Raw genomic sequence first — 16675 nt, 5'->3', positions numbered from 1 at the left:
ACATGATACTGAACAGTGTAGGTGATAGGACACAGCCTTGTTTTACCCCGTTTGATACTTCGAAGGGCTTATATATATATATATATATATATGTTCCATCAAAAGACAAGATAATTACTTTGCAATTCTAATGTCAATCTAGTCGTGCAAGTCAATCAGTGAATTACTCTGCTAAGTCATTGGTTTCCCTTGCTGATTCAGGCAACCCATATGAGGTAGGCATTAGAGTTTAGTGGACTCTAAGGCATCCTTGATTCCAGAAGTTCAAAACACAGTCTTCACCTGTATTTGAACTCAAGATCCCTCAGTTTGGAAGCCAAGCATTTTACGACTCAGCACCCATGCTCCCAGATATGTTTGTAACTAATTTTTATTACATGGTTCCCTGGTCATATGTTATGCACTCTGGGATCCCCACCACCCAAGAGGAGGTTTGGATTACTACATAAACTTCATTTTTCAAGGAACATAAAAAAAAACTTTAAAAGAAACACTTTTTTTGATAACTAAAATCAAAATTTTCAACTAATTAATTAATTAATTTATTGCTTTTATATAGTGCAACTTTCATGCATATAGCATGCTCAGAGCGCTTTGGCTCAATCTCATTTGTGGACCAGTAGGGGGTAGTTATCTGGGAGAAGGTTTTCCGTGCTGCCAATCTCAAGCGTACTTAGCCTCTAGATCCCACATCTAAAGGCAAAGATTAGTTTTAAATACTGATGAAAATAAATATTTATAATGTCAAATGGCCAAGTCAAATACATGCCCATGTGTACCTTTCTAGATTATTTGTGTAGGAGTTAAAGAACAAGGTATAACTAAGAGACATTACAAAATATTATTAACTTAGCTTCATAATGAAATATGTATATGATTGATTAATAAGATTATGAAATACATTAAGATTATTTATTTGATAATGCCCAACTATATAACATTACATTGAGACATGGTGGCTGAGTGGCTTCCGAACCAGGGGAGGTTCTGGGTTCAAATCCTGGTGAAGACTGGGATTTTTATTTTGGGATCATAAGGCGCCTATGATTCCATCCAGTTCTAATGGGTACCTGACATTAGTTGTGGAAAAGTAAAATCGGTAGGTCATTATGCTGGCCACATATCACCCTCATTAACTATGGGCTACAGAAACAGATGACATTTACATGATCTTCCCTATAGATCACAAGGTCTGAAAGGGGAACTATAAAATTACATAGCAAAATTATGAAATAACTGTAAAAATACTTAGCTAGATTATGAACTAATCCTAAAAATACTTAGACTAGATTATGAGACTTGAGTATGATTACCTGGCTAGGTATAAAAACAAATGCCAGGGAAATGGTTAGAATCATTAAGAGTCAGCCCAGCCAAATGTCAGAGGAAACATCTCCATAGCCAACAGTGGAGAACGTGACAACAGCAAAATTGAAAGACTCAAAAATGTTGAAGTTTGAGCTGCTGCTTCCTCTCTGAATGTGTTGAATAGTGCAGATACTTGAAGGAAGGAAATCAAAAAGAAAACTTAAGTTAACTAATGTAAACCTATGTATATTTATGTTTATTACTGACAAAAAAATAAGGCAAGCTATTAACTCAAGAAACTGGGTCAGAGAATACATGGTCACTTAATTATAACTAATTATTTATTCAATTTAACTCACACTCTGTCAAAAACTAACTCTACAGCACAATTTCTAGAGGCTATATTTTAGATTCTGATAAAAAAAAATTTAGGCTATATTACATTTTACACAGCACTATATCTAGTCTAGGCTACATAGCACATAGACACACAGATTTATTTTTGTTCTTTGGAATATACATATTATAATTAATAATAATAGCTTTTATATAGCGCTACTTTCATGCTTATAGCGTGCTCAGAGCGCTATGTTCCAATCTCATTTGTGGACCAGTGTGTGTGTGTGTGTGGGGGGGGGGTATCTGAGAGAAGGTTTTCCGTGATGCCTTTAGATGCTTTGTTCAAGTTGGGTGTCGAACCTCGAGCCCACTTAATAGGTAGCCAACACAAACGTACTTAGCCTCTGGACCATGCTTCCCAACATATGTCAAGATCTGTAAGTCTGTTAATAAGAGTAATACTATGTGTACAGAAACAATCAATCTTCTGATCAACACAAACTCGACAGACCCAGATTAGACATATTATTGATCTAAATCAGACAATATGAATAATAATAACAACTGCTAGAGTTCTTAATGTCAAACGTGAAAAAGCTAATGAAAACATTGTTGCTTATGTAATGTGTCTAGAAGAAAGTGGACTCTTCTAATAAACTTGTTCTGAAGCAAATAGTCAAACAAGTTTGTGATACTCGCTATAGCTCTGCATCAGCAATTGTACACAAAATAAAACTAAATGAATCTGAAAATTGACACAAAGAGATGCAGTGATAAAGGAACAGCAACATCAACAAAATACAGATGACATCTTATGTAGCATCACCTTGAGTGATAGTTTAAAAAAGGACAGATTTGATTTTGCTGTGTTATTAGAGATCACATTAATGTGAGACACTAGAAACTTATTTAAAGAGATAGGCAACTCATTTATTAAATGTTCCTGAGTTGAATTATTGTGCTTTGGAATATGTGCTTTGTAGCCTAGATATAGTGCTGTGTAATATGTAATATTCTGTTCTACAGAATCTAAAATATAGCCGAAAATAGTGCTATAGGGTTAGTTTTTTATATATATTGAATTGAATACTATAAATACAGATGGATGTCTGCCTGTTCATATGGTAATCGATCAGGCTGAGTGTGTATTTTACATGTTTCTGATATTCCTTCAGATTTGAATATTAAATGTATTTTATCCAAGCCAAGGAGATGATGACAGGCTGAGTTTGAACCCAGGACCATTAAGACCAGCAACCAGGCAACCATGCTGTCATCTAGATGTTGTTCCAAGTTTTAACCCAGCTCATCCTCTGCCATCCAGCGAGAAGTTTGGGCTTGGTTGAAGAAATGGTTATTTCTGAAAGATGCGATAGGGTTAACTGTGTGCGATAACTTGACAAATGTGACCCAGGCCAGTAAAACAGTTCAGCGTACTGTGTTGGTGTACAAGGGACAGTACTGGTATAAATGTTACACATAAATATAACCCATGTGATTTTTGGGGACCAAACTGTCAGTCTAATGTTTGTCAAATGTTTTACATTTTTCGGATGTTCCTTCAGAGTTGAAGATAATTACTTCCTAGTCCAAACCTCCCGCAGGACGACGGGGGATGGGAGCGGGCAGGGTTTGAACCCGGGACCATTGATAAATCTGAACGACAGTCCAGCGTGCAAACCGCATGACCAGGCAGCCATCCTACCGTGAAGTCGGTCTAGGGACAGTGAATCCTTGAGTGAAGCAGTCACAAGTCCAGAATGAGATGAGAGAGAGAGCTTAGTATGGCAATTTTGAGTTTATTAAGCATTTGTAGTCAGTGTATCCTATAGCCAATTGTGTAGTATTTGATGTTATTTAAATTGATCCAAGTAATTTTCAAGAGTTTCCTCTCTGATGTTAAAGTTATGGAATTTGGAGATGTTTGTTGGGTCGATATATTAGGGTTTACTTTGACTGCTTCTACTTTTGCTAATTCTATCCATTCCTCACTTTATTTTTGTTTGGTTTCTAATTGTTTTTGTTTGAGTTCTAAGTCTTTTAATTCTTTTTGATGAGCTTGTTGAGCTGCTTGTTGAGCTGCTCTTTCATCTCTTTCTCTTATTCCCCAATATCTGTTTCTAGTTTATCCCTCTCTTTCTTTTCAGCTTTTTCTAATTCTTATTCAATAAATTGTGAGAAATTTGTGGAGGGATCCACAAAGGCTATGGCACCTTACCCGAAAATAAAGGCAGCTATCCAGAGAGCTGAAAGGGGCAGCCCCCCAGATGGTTGTGCGCAGGGCTAACTACTTTGTCATATAAAAAACAAATACTGTTATGAAAGCTTCTACTCACAAGAAAACCTGGACAGATCTCAAAGGAAAACAGCCTCGGCCTGGAAAAGGACATGATTTTTGTTTTGCAACATGGAATGTGCAAAGCCTTTATAGAGCAGGTGCGCTAGCCCAACTTACTGAAGTGTTAAAGAAATAAAGGATACCTCTTGTAGCCATACAGGAAACCAGGTGGAAAGACATTCTCAGAACTAAGGAGTATACTATATTTTATAGTGGTGGAAGTATTAACTTAGGTACAGATTTTACTGTAAAAAGAAAATGGCAGGTAATGTCATTGGATTTAAACCTGTAAGTGATAGACTGCTCACTATGTTTGAGAGGAAAATTCTTCAACACATTATTCATCAATGTCCATACCCCTAAAGAAAATGCAGATGATAACACAAAAGAAGCCTTCTATGATGGACTGGAAAGAATTTATGATGAAGCACCAAAGCATGACATCAAAATAGTCCTAGGAGATTTTAATGCAAAAATTGGAAAAGAACCAGCATTCAGACCAACAATTGGCAAAGAAAGCTTACATGAATAATCCAACAATAATGGCATAAGATTAGTGAATTTTGCATCAGGAAAAGGAATGTCTATCTGCAACACTAAATTTTAACATGAGAGTATTCACAAGGTAACCTGGATCTCACTTGATTTAACACCCAGAATCAAATAGATCATATACTCATAGATAAGAGACATGGATCGGATATGCTAGATCAGAAGTGTGCAAATTACGGCCCACAGGCCACATGAGACCCGCCTAACTGTTTTATGCGACCCGCACATACCTACAGAAATTAGGTGAGCTATAGATTATACATATAAAGAATGCAAATATATAAAAATAACTAATTTTAAATATCTATATAAATTATTGAAATTTCTGATTCTTATCAGTTATGATGAAGAGGTGAAAGAAATAGTCTCTACACATCATTCTAAAAAGCCTAAACTAAACCTAGCGTAAATTCTTATTTGCAATATTTTAAAGATCCAGTCAGACATCATTCTAAAAAGCCTAAACTAAACCTAGCGTAAATTCTTATTTGCAATATTTTAAAGATCCAGTCAAAGATTGAAACTCAGAGAAGTACTTGAAGATTTGGAAATAAAACATTCCAATGATCGGTACCACAGTAGTGTCTGCTGGCTTAGCATGGACAAGATATTGAGTAGAATATTGGATCTCAAGGAAGAAATTGTTACGTTCCTTGAAGGACATTGACTATGACTTTGCTACTAATATTTCTAATGAAGAGTGGAAGACTCAAACTTTTTTTTTCTTCGGAGGTATTGCACATGAAATGTATGTGCATGCTAAATCTTTTCAAACAAAACTTTCCCATTTTTCCAGGCAAGCAAGTGAAAACAGATTTTGACATTTTCCTTTGCTGAAAGGTAAAACTATTTCTAGTAAAACGGTTGAATTATTTGAATTATTTGATTGTGGAATGGGCTGAATACTTTGAGGGGACAATGGAGAATATGAACTGCCACATTGGAGGACCAGATCCCTTAGAGAAACAACACTCATTGAAACATCAGAAATAATTAGGACCACGAAGAATCACAAAGCACCAGGAGAGGACCAAATTACAGCAGAACTAATTAAATATGGAGGAAAAGACTTAGATTCCCAAATACACAGACTAATATCCAGAATTTGGGAAGAAGAAGTAATACCAACAGAATGGGAAACAGCTCTTATAATCCCAATACACACAAAAAAAAGGATCCAAGCTAAAGTGCTGCAATGACAGATGTATCTCTCTACTCAATGTGACTTCTAAGACTCCTGTCTAGGCTTAGAACTAACAGGCTTGGAAAATACTCAGAAGAAATCTTAGGTGATTTCAGATCAGATAGATCCACAACTGATCACATCTTCACACTAAGATGTATACTAGAAAAATGCCTTGAATACAGCATACCTATCCACCAACTCTATTTAGATTACAAAATATGGCCTATGACAGTATCAAATGGAAATATCTATACATGACACTCTACAAAATGTTTGAATACCTAACAAACTGACAAGACTTATACATATGACTTTAAATAACTCAAAAAGTAAAGTCATGATAGAAGGAGAACACTCACTGGAATTTAAGATTAAAAGAGGATTAAGACAAGGTGACTCACTAACTTGCATGCTTTTCAATTTGACACTGGAGAGTTATAAGAAATATACACATAAACACAAGGGGAAATATTACTAACTTTTTAAATACTTCAGGAGAGAAAATATGGGTCTACAACCAACAGGGACGATATACAGCTAACCTCTACAATACCTTGCTTATGCCGATGACATTGCCTTATTGGGTAAAGAAACGTCTGACATAATGCTAGTTTTTTCACACAACTAGAAGAAGCATCTCGACCAGCAGGACTTGAGGTCAATGACAGTAAACCCAAGTACCTCGCAATGACAAGAGACAATCAAAAAGATAGGACCATATATTAAAATCATAAATCACAAATTTGAAAAAATGACCCACTAACAGAAATAAAGGAAAGAATAGCGGGAGGCAACAGAGCATTTTATAGCACCCATCATTTACTTAAGAACAAAACAATATCAAGAGAAACCAAGAAAATAATATACAAAACCATAAGACCAGCTGCAGTGTATGCAAGTGAGACCTGAACGCTGACAAAGACAACCAAAAATATACTAAATACTTAGGAACGAAAAATTCTTAGGAAAATCTATGGTGCTATACAAGATGAAACAGGGTGGAGGACATGTACTTACCATGAGATATATCAATTGTATGAAGACCCACAGATAGTGACGGAGATAAAAGGCTAAGGAGAGATCTGAATGGAGGGATGTGTTGAAGCCAGCTAAAGCCCTCCATGGGCTGTAGTGCCATTGGGATGGATGGATGGAAAGTGTTTCCTGCAAAATGACTGAAAAATAATGACAACATTAAAACAAAAAAAAATATTTGCTCTATTCATATTTTACGATGTCTTAAGTATTTCTTTCAAAATAACTAAGTAACTATTTTGTATTAAATAGGTTAAATAAGATCTAGATGTAGTGATAAATCTCATCATCTTGACATCATATGTGATAAATATACATGACTTGATCAACATATACATAAATCATACAGGAATGGACTGGATTTCTAGATGCACTAAGATTCTACATCATGCAACAATACAGGATTACAGGCAGCACTTTGGCTTTCTTACTGTCACTAATACCGTAGTCTAACTGTAATACTTGATCTAGATTCAGATCTAGACTCTAGTAGACTGTCACTTAGTTTACTCATAGTCATAGTCACCATATAGATCTAGATATCATAGTTTCAGTCAGACGTGAAGACCTCCCGCAGGAGAACGGGGGAAGGGAGCGGGCATGGTTTGAACCCATGACCATCGATAAATTCAAATGACAGTCCAGTGCGCAAACCGCACGACCAGGCAGCCATCCACAAATACTAGATCTAGAGATATAAATATATATATATATATAGAGAGATCTAGAAACTAGAATCTATATACTAATAATGTAATATAGATCTAATATAATTATATAGAGAGTAGTTTATTTAATCCGGACATTACATGAATTTGGACACTAGCTGTTTTTGTGGTCATTAAATCTTTATTTTGATATTTGATATGAAACTAGCATGTCCATTTAAAAATGATTCTGACCCAATTTCCTTCCATTTAGTTGTCTTTTTATGTAAAAGAAAAAAGAATTTCAAATGTCTACATCATGTTTTTGTTTTTCCTATGATGACTTTACCTCTTCCTAGGGTTAAGACTATATTTTGCTATCTATGCTAATGAGCCCGGCAATACTTATTCTGTTTTTGGAGCTGTTTTATTTGATTCATAAGCCAAGTTGTTTGATTTTATACAACAAAAATAATAGGGTGTTTGAATTAAATTACGATTTTCTTACCAAAATTTATTTCAGACAGCCAGTTTTGGACATCAATGTTAATGATCTTATATTAAATTTGTTTGTTTTTTGTTTTTTTTTATAGAGAATAAATGGGCAAATGTTTGTAGTGAGCTTGGTACATTGAATGTAGTTAAATGCCTAGATCTAGACCTACTAGATAGATTTATAGAGAGAGAATATAGAGGATTCAGCTATTTAGGCAAGAATGGCTATCTTAACCTGTACTATACTACAAAAGATCATCTGTATTTGAAATTATTAAATTAATAAACAAAAAACAAAATGTAGTTAATGTTAATATAGAATTAAAATTGCAGTTTATTGATGCCTAAATATAGAGACTGTCTGAAATAAATTATGGTCTCCGGAATAAAATAATGTGGGTCAAATTTGTCTGCATTAAATGAAAACACATGGCCTCTTTGCCCTTAAATATAATAACAAATATAGGGTAATATAAGTAGTCATCCTTATTCTCCTTAAACTTAAACTAAAGAAGATTTTGATACTTTTTTTCTTTTTTATGTCGAACCATTGTCAAATAATGCGCTGTCAAAGTCAAACTTTGAAATTTTAGCCTATAGTAGGTGTCTGAATAGCAAAATAAACTACTCTAGATCTAGATTATAATAGATCTATTATAATTTATTATTATATAAAATATATTACTATAGATCTAGACAATCACAATAGTCATTATTATCGTAATCATTATACTATGACTATCTCACACTATCTGTCTATACTTTTATACTTTTAGTCTGAGTATAGTCACTATAGACTAGTCACTAGACTATACTTAATTATAATACTCAAATAGTATGACTATCTCACACTATCTGAGTTAACTGAGTATCTGTCTATACTATTTGTCTGACTATACCGTCACTATAGACTAGTCACTAGACTATACTTAATTAAAATACTACTATTTTATACTATATTTTTTTCATACTTAATAAAATTATAATATAGTTATAGTTATGGACCTCATTCACCAATCGTAAACAAACAACATTTAGCCATGTGATTATCTATATCTTCTATACAAAGTATGCCATCCATAGTGGCTGTCACGTGATACATATATTATGCAGTGGCTAAACATGTTTATTTACGATTGGTGAATGAGGTCCATTAATATTATTTTTATACTATATTTTTATATTATATAGTTATAATAGTTTATATATATATATAGATCTAGTACTTATAGAGTCTATACTTTATTAAATTATTACAGTATTAAATTATAGTTACACTACTAACTAGTTATAGATAGATCTAGACAATATAGTCATCTAGTCAGTAGATCTACATTATACACATTATAAATAGTATTACACCGTTTAGTCAGTTTAGTATAGATTTCTATAGATCTAATCAATCTAATCTAGATCTATCTACTCTAGAGATCTAGACCTATATATTATATTATTATATTATAGATCTAGTGACAATCTAGTGATTCTAGTCTATTTATTATTAACACTTTCACCACTAAACAGTTGTCAGAAACTATCTATCCCTAAGACAGGCTAAGTCGTAAGAGAAGGGATATATAACTTTGAACGTCTTTGTATCAGTTATTTTAAAAAATCAATTTTATGACTAAATTCACAGGAAAAAACTAATTAGATCTATAGTAGATTCTTATATTAGGCACACCGTATTTGGGAACTAGGTCAAATTTTTATTTTATTTTTTTATTTGGTGACGGTTTAACTTACAAAAAAACTGAAAGCAGATTCTTATTCTGCAACTAAAGGACTATAAAAATAGCTGTGTTTCTTTGAATTACCACTCATAGTCAAGATTTTATTTTAAAATAAATCAGGTCACTTCATGCTCCTATAATAAACGCAGTTTTTGTGCTTTCTCCTTTAGTGCACATCGAGCACCGTTAAGAAACACCACTATGTTATTGCTAATAAATTATATCTGTGTTAATAAAAAATTATTTAGATTGTATTAAAAGAAGTAGATTCACTTCTGCAATATGTATTTATAGTATATTGCCTCTCTCTCTCTATATATATATATATATATCATTTATAGTTTATTTATTTATTTATGCCTAGCTAAATGATCGATGTGTAGAAACAGACAGAAATAAATCTATATAAATTATAGATCTATAAATTAATTATTATTATTTAATAAGCATGATATTTTCAATTAGGCTACATGTATTCTCTCTCTCTCTCTTTCTTTCTTATAATTCCCATGCAAGAACCCTCTTCTTTTCATAATTTGGATGTTCGTTTTGTTACACCTTAACATCCCCTCCCTCCCATAGATGCTTATAATTCTATTCATGGCTCTCTCCCCCTTCCCTCCACTGCCTGTTTGATAGGTTGTGACACTACACGCTTAGTGTATACCTCTCCTCTCTGTGATCACCTGCAGTGGGCATGGTCTCTGGCTTCAAATTAGCAGCCCACACTTTTTCTTTCATTCATAAATTATATATTCTAGATATCTCGATTTAGGTCATGTTTATTCATTGAAAAAATCATAGATTTATTAATCCCAATAATATTTCTTATTACGATTTTTGCCTTGTGCACTATAGGAGAATGTGTTAAATTCATTATTATTCATTGAAACACCTCCTTTTTTAATTTTATTTAACAGCTAACAGTATAAATGTGATTGGAATGTCTTTCTAAAGATGTTTGGAAGCTTAATTTGATAGATCCACCAGCCTACGATCAAACAGGCTCATAATATAGCCTTCATCCCTTATATGGGTATGAATTGCCGGGGGAGGTTAAAACAATAGCTTTACATACTTGGTTACCAAGAATCTAAAAAACTGCCATCTGCTTTGGAAAAGCGGAACAAAAATACAGGAACTTATCTAAAATTGGACATATGCAGTGCACTGTCCCGAAACGTCGTTTTTAGCTCCAAACATAAAAACAAATTAATTATAAACAAAAAAAGCGACATGTTTCTAAAAGGAGAATTCAATGAGCTGTGCCTAATATAAGAAGCTACTATAGATCTAGATCTAATATTAATTATTTCGATAAACTGACCTAGATACAGTGTGAGTGATTCATTACAGTTACTAGATCTAGCTAGAATTCTAGTAGAATCTAGAGTCTAGAGTCAAGTCAACTCTAGTCTAGAGTCTAGTACTCTAACTCTACTCTAGAGTGACTAGTGAGCTGACTAGACTAGAGTAGAGTAGAGTCTAGTACTCCAGAGTCTAGAGTCTAAGTGAACTAAGTCTAGATCTAGATCCATTTTTTTTGCCCATTACTTGCCTCAATCATTATTTATATCCATATTCTACAGCTGAAACATTAATATTCCCATTAGAATCTTATTCTATTAAAGCCTACACATATGCCTAAATATGTTCCATTTTGAAGGCTAGCAAAAAAAACACGTAATTTTCTAAAATCTTAAAAATCCAACATGCTGCAGACACCTAAAAATAACTTCACTATCGCTCTTCTAGGTCAGAGTTAGTAAAGGTATAAATAGTTTAAAAACTAGCAGTGCGTTCGTAAACGAAACAACCCAAAATCGGCGCCTCTAGTCGGCGCCTTCGACATAGAGGTCACGCTCTAGTTGTCTACCTTCAGTGCAGTCCAGAAGGGTGTCGGCGCCCTAGGCGCCATTATCCCATTGGTGGTTAGAAAGGCTGTCTGAGGGCTCCCAACGGTAGACGGCCATATCGATTGACTGGGCCAGACCGTGACGTGTACACAGCGCACCTGGGCCCCACTCGCTACAAGTGGCCGAGAACAGTGCAAACTGATGGGAGCTTGTCTCATATTCCTACACTGTAACCGCCACTGTTCCATGCAAGGACCGCCACTCCAGCTAACGGGACACTGATGACGGCACCCTTGTGGAACGGCGTGACGGACTCTTTGGAATGGGTTCCGGGCGTTTTTTCCATCCCAATCCCGAGTGAGAGAAAAAACAAAACAAAAGCTCACACAGGGAAGCCCGACCGGGCCTGGTTCGCTACACGTACTTAGACTATCTAGTTTCCACCACTAGACGTTTCCACCGGAGGGCCACGCTGTGGCGACGGGTAGCTGGAATTTCCTCCGGCTAGTTGACTACCAGTAGCGGCGACTCCCGGCCACTCTAGTTGTCAAATGGTTAAATATTGACTCTATAGCTTGCCATGTTTGTATTTCAGACGTCATTAAGATAAACTTCTTGCGGAAGTAATCTTTTTTGTAATTTGTATTTATAATTTTAAGTTCTCACTTCTGGCCTTCGCTTTAAATGCTCTAAATTTTAAATTATCTCGAATTATGTAATTTGAGATCGATCTAAATACGAAGGAATACTAACAAAACAAATATTGATCAATAGTCTAGTCCAGGCCCTAGCATTGAAGTGCATATCACTCGAACAGGCGGCCACCAGGGGCGTAGCTAGGAATTTTCCATCGTTGGGGGGCCCAGGGCTTGACCTCTTTTGAGGCCTCTGTATTTTGCGTAATATTTTTTTTTTAATGTAAAATACACACTAACTTGGGTGTCCTCTCAAGTGGGGGGCCCGTGGGGATTTTCAAATACTCCCTCCCCCCACCCCCATTTTTTTTTTACAAAGCTTATATCAACTCTGTCTGTTTGGTCAAAAAGTTTTGTAGTTTGTTTTTTTCAAAAAGTATTTTTTATATTTTCTTGTTCATATTTTAATTTTTAAGAGATGGGAATTTCAAGTCACTGTCCACTGAAGGAAAACCTAGATCAAAGTCAGCGCTATTGTGTCTCTAGTGCAGTGTTTCCCAAACACTTCGCACGTTCTGAGTATTTAGCGAAACTTTTCGCTTATTTGTTTTTCACTTGGTGGCCTTAATATGGATTGTGTATGTGTGTGTTTATATTGTTACGATCTTCTCTATCAGGCCTTCTGCAAACACTGCCAACAACACATCTAAAACAACTTGACTACAAGAGCTTCAATAAACAAAGTGGCGGTTTAATGACAGATTACAACAACAGCCAATAAACACAATTGGCTACACTAGCTGAAATGCTTTTCTTCACAACAGAACTGCCTAACTAATCCCTACAAGTCTCTCTAGCTCGTACAGCTACATCTTCGAGGACTCTCAATGTACTGCACAGTTTTTCTCTTGCTGTCCTGGACTCAACTGTCCTTTCTTTACACCAGTGTTTCTCAAACTGTGTGCCGCGGCACATTAGTGTGCCGCCGAAGATTTTCAGGTGTGCCGCGGGAGTTTTTAGAACGCCACACGTGCAGCGTTACACAGGTCTGCCTAATATTAAATTTTTATTTTACGTTGCGATGACATCCCAACTTGCAATGACCTGTAGTAGTAGTGGATCTTTCCATTATGACGGAAAGGGGTGTTAGCTATTCAGGTTATGGAATTGTCCACTATACATATATTATTATAATGAATAAAATGTTGGCCGCCTTAGCAGACGCACAGCAGTTCTCGAATTGGTAACGATAATAATAAGCGATGTGTTTCATGTAAATTGGTTAGGTGTATGCTAATAATTTATCACTAAGCCTTATATTCATTGTTATCCATGGAGAAATACGTTAATTCTTCCATTTGCATCTTCATGGTTTTGTGAGTTTGGATTTTGAGCACTGACTGAAATCAAGTCTTAGAAAAGAGAGAGACTTCTTACAATGGACGATGAAATGTTAGTTTGTTTGTCGACTCTGGAGCCTCGGTTAGATCACATTTGCTCTCAAAAACAGGCACACCCTTAACATTAAATATATTACTTAAAAACAGGTATTTTTTTCTTTCTTTTTATTATAAAACAACTGTTGCTCTTCGTGGTGTGCCGCAAAACTTTTGTAGTTTTTTTTTTTACTGTGCCGCCAGACAAAAAAGTTTGAGAAACACTGCTTTACACACTGAGTCTCTCCCCCATAAAGGCTATCTGTCACATGACCTCAGCACAGGTCATACTTGCGTGCACCAGCAGTACTGTCCCCTTATTCAACAGCCCTTGACCTGTGTGATCATCAAACACACTGGAATTTTTTTTTTTTTCAGGTTTATCATCCGTTGCTATGAATATTATGATTCATATAGGAATTTGTTGTTCTATGAAGTAGTCCTTCCAACATTAAATACTAATTAATATGCCTTATATATCATTGTAAAAGGTTTCGCAAAGAGCAGTTTCTTGAGTATTTATTGATTTTCACGAGCGGCACAAATATTGAATCTGCTGAACAAAACTCAAACCTTTGCTGCCTTGCGATCATTCTGGAAGTCGAGAGAAGTCAAAAGTATATAAGAAGTTGTAGGACACAGAGAAGGTTGACTTTACTTGCTGTTCTATCCATGAGCGAGAAACAGCAAACGTTTAGAAATAGATTCACTGGTTTCTGAATTATCTAATTAGAAGAACAAAAAAATAAATAAATGTTAGATTGATCTAATATTAGTTGATAGACATGAAAATAAATCATCGCTAATTATCAATGTAAACTAGTTTTAATTAACTAGATTGGTTAGATTTATTATTACACACAAGAGAGATGGCTGCTCGGTCATGTTCTATGCGCTCCACACTATCGTCTAGACCAGCGGTTCTCAACCTATTTAGCTCGGCGACCCCCTAATACGATTCCCCACTAAGCGGCGACCCCCAACCGTAAAATTTATTTCGTTCATAGACGTAGGTAGAGCCTAAATATGATTTTGCTAATGTTACAAGATCACAATCAAATTTTAAATGTATATAATATATCTGACATCCATGATGTATTTACATAGCCAAAGCATTATCTAATTTTACTTAGTGTAAATAAATGTGTGCTTAAATTACAAAAAAAAGTTTAAACATTTGCTTGTAACAACACTTAAGAAATCGCATGACACAAAAAAAAAAAAAAAAAAAAAACTTCCAATGAAAAATAGATGAGAAACCGAAATTTCCGATGGTCTTAGGCGACCCTGGTAAATGGTCATTCGACCCCAAAAGGGGTCGCGACCCACAGGTTGAGAACCCCTGGTCTAGACGATCTCGGTCTCGAATCCTGAGACCACCCCCCCCCCCAAGCCGTCACGCGTGAGACCGTGACCTCCGTGACTCCATATCGAAGGTGCGGCGAGACAGAATTCCAGTAGTGAAGTTTCAACTTGATCAGAAAATAGGTGCTGGAGTAATAACGTGTTCAGATTTTTTCCCAGACGGACAGAGTCAATTTAAGTTTTGTAAAAAGCCTCTCCACTAGTACAGTATGTCAGGAGACGGGGGTTTAAGATGTGAGACTGTGTGGGAGTTGTTTATTATTGTGAGTGAGACATGAGAATTGTGTTGTTAACATTTTTTTAATTCAGGGGAGACTATGTGTGTGTGTGTGTTGGGCCAGAAGTTCGAGTGCTAAGCTGGTCTTTGATAGGAGTGGGATTCTGTTTGTTTATAAAGAAGTGGTTCTCAAACTGTGGTCCGCATGCGACCGTGGGGAGGTCCGGAAAAAAAAAGGAAATAGTTTACAATTTAAAAAATTTCTTCGCTGATAGCCAGTTAATTCGATCGGGTAATTCGAATAATAATCGACTCGCCCATCTCTACTGTTTATTGTCTTTTACGAACTATTTTATGACGACCTAGGCAACAGATTTGAAGACACTCTTCACTTGATATACCCTATTGAACTCTTTAGCGCGTAGACAAACTCTAGATCCCAATAACAGATCAATCCATACTAATGCAGGAGCAGCTAATTGAGATATCAACACACACAATAAAAACACACACAAAAAAGAGGAACTTACAACCAATGTTTGAACAATGATATGAAAGATTCTGGTTTCAAAAATAATTCCAATTTTATACCCTGCATTATGGATCATTGTACAAAGTTGTTGGCTGATTTCCCGTCTTTTATTTGGATACATTGCCGCCAAGAATCTCATGACATTAAAAAAAAAAAGGACTAGAAATTTGTGATCGTTGAAATTTGCGGTTGCTATTTATAAAAACATTGACCCAGACACAAATAGGCCTACACTCCTAAAATCTCGTGACAGTTATCCAAGTTATCCAACTCATTATTTTAAAACTTACTTTTAACAAAAGTTACAATTTCATAAATCAATCATTCCCTATACTTTTTTTTCTACATTTTAAAATTATCTACTATGTAGTTCTGAAGCTTAGTCACTTTGGGATTCGAGGGCAAATTTTGACTATTCAAAGGAGTCCCCGGATCAAAAAAAGTTTGAGAACCTCTGTTATAGAGTATGAAAGGGATATTATTTTTTCTCTTTTATTTAGTTTGGTTCTTGTTACTGGTAATGATTAGGTCTGTTGACAAATTGTTATACTTTAAAATATTATTACATCAATTGCAGTATTACTTTTCTGGCTTAACTAATAAAATGCAATGCAAGCATGTAAAACTGATAAGCTGCAGTGAATTCAGAAACAAAACAACATGAGATTCTGTAGACTCTAGCATACACTTGATTGGCTTTCTGTGAGTACAAGATCTACTACAGGGTGGCCATATTTTGTCATTTTTGCATTTAGAACAAAGATATGCTCTTGAACCTTAGTGAACTGATCACTCCATGTGACCCTCTAAGAGCCTTGCTTTGGGCTAAACACTTCTAGTTTTGCCAAGTTTCTTCCTCAAAAGTTGAAGTTTTTTTTTTCAGTGCATGCAAGCATTGACCTTAGACAAGCAACATGCTTCACTACACTCAAAAAGAAAATTTTGACTTGTCTGCTCAAACCTTTTAAAAAATTGGTTTGTCATTTTAACTTTTTTTCTTT

General features: G+C 35.3%; 1 long non-coding RNA gene across 1 annotated transcript in view; it reads right to left on the bottom strand.

Annotated features, from left to right (window-relative positions):
- LOC129924254 (uncharacterized) overlaps positions 1–14437 on the bottom strand; it is a 38956-nt gene extending 24519 nt beyond the window's left edge. Inside the window, exons 1-4 of the long non-coding RNA XR_008776258.1 lie at positions 14423–14437; positions 14134–14285; positions 6741–6898; positions 1314–1500 (exon numbers count right to left, since the gene is read on the bottom strand). This is a non-coding gene — a long non-coding RNA (uncharacterized LOC129924254). The remainder of the gene's footprint in view (positions 1–1313; positions 1501–6740; positions 6899–14133; positions 14286–14422) is intronic.
- Between the last annotated feature and the right edge of the window lie 2238 nt (positions 14438–16675).

Source organism: Biomphalaria glabrata, chromosome 1, assembly GCF_947242115.1.
Source record: "Biomphalaria glabrata chromosome 1, xgBioGlab47.1, whole genome shotgun sequence".
NCBI lineage: Eukaryota > Metazoa > Mollusca > Gastropoda > Planorbidae > Biomphalaria > Biomphalaria glabrata.
This window is presented reverse-complemented; position numbering and strand designations above follow the sequence as displayed.